This window comes from Monopterus albus, unplaced genomic scaffold (genome assembly GCF_001952655.1).
Source record: "Monopterus albus unplaced genomic scaffold, M_albus_1.0 scaffold22.1, whole genome shotgun sequence".
Taxonomy (NCBI): Eukaryota; Metazoa; Chordata; class Actinopteri; order Synbranchiformes; family Synbranchidae; genus Monopterus; species Monopterus albus.
Genome location: NW_018127902.1, coordinates 2,129,726 through 2,130,898, shown reverse-complemented (window position 1 = coordinate 2,130,898; position 1,173 = coordinate 2,129,726). Strand labels below are relative to the sequence as shown.

At 48.9% G+C, this 1,173-nt stretch overlaps 1 protein-coding gene across 1 annotated transcript in view; it reads left to right on the top strand.

Moving 5' to 3' along the window:
• Positions 1-1,173, top strand: part of LOC109956831 (nicotinate-nucleotide pyrophosphorylase [carboxylating]) — a 7,784-nt gene that overhangs the window by 3,162 nt on the left and 3,449 nt on the right. The window lies entirely within an intron of this gene.

Sequence of the window (1,173 nt, the reverse complement as noted above, 5' to 3'; positions counted from 1 at the left end):
AGCCACCTCCTCTACATGGATGACATCAAGCTGTATGCCAGGAGTGAACGAGACAACGACTCACTCATCCACACCACTAGAATCTACAGCCAGGACATCGGAATGTCATTTGGGCTGGACAAGTGTAGTCGAATGGTAACAAGGAGAGGGAAGGTAGTCAGAACTGAGGGGATTGTGTCATGATCCTGCCCCGTCCGCTTCTGGGGTCCTGCTTTTATTTTGATACCCCTTCCTGTCACCGGCTCATCCAAAACCCTGGTAACGTCATCTCATCATGTACATTGGTTTCACTGGCCACTAATCACCCACACCTGTTCACCACAGCATATAGCAGCTCCTCACATTGTGAGGAGTTGCCAGATTGTTCTATGCCTTGTCTAGACTCTCCAGCATTTTCCTCTGACTGCTTTCCTGGTACCGAACTCTTGCCTCCTCACGTTGTGAGGAGTTGCCAGATTGTTCTATGCCTTGTCTAGACTCTCCAGCATTTTCCTCTGACTGCTTTCCTGGTACCGAACTCTTGCCTGCTATAACGACCTGTGATCTAGCCTGTCTGACTGCCAACCTGAGATCGACACCCTGCCTGTTCAACTAACCTGTGATTCTGCCTTGCCTGCCCTGCCGGAGACTTCGGCCTTGGACTGTATTAAGTACTACTCTTCTGCCTGATCCCCCAAGACTGTGTGTGTTTCTGCTGAAGTCAGAAAAGGACATTAAAGTCTGTTCTACTGCCTCAGCTGACGGGCTCTTTAATTGGGTTCACTCCTCCATCTTCACGGGAGCGTCACTCACCTCCCTGACACTCTACCAGTGGTCCCCAACCCCTGGGCCGTGGACCGGTACCGGTCCGTGGATCAATTGGTACCGGGCCGCACAAGAAATCATTAATTATTTCCGTTTTATTTATTATCTGAGTCTGAACGATCTTTTATTTTGAAAAATGACCGCATTCTCTCGGTTACATCTCGGTCACTTGAGCGCCAAAACTGGCTTACTTGTGGACATATTCAGCCTGCTCAATGAACTCAATCTGTCACTTCAGGGGAAAATGACAACTGTCTTCAAGTTGGCAGATAAAGTAGCTGCATTTAAAGCCAAACTGGATTTGTGGGGACGGCGCGTCAACAGAGGCATTTTGGACATGTTTCAAACATTAGCGGGGATTTGGGGTGA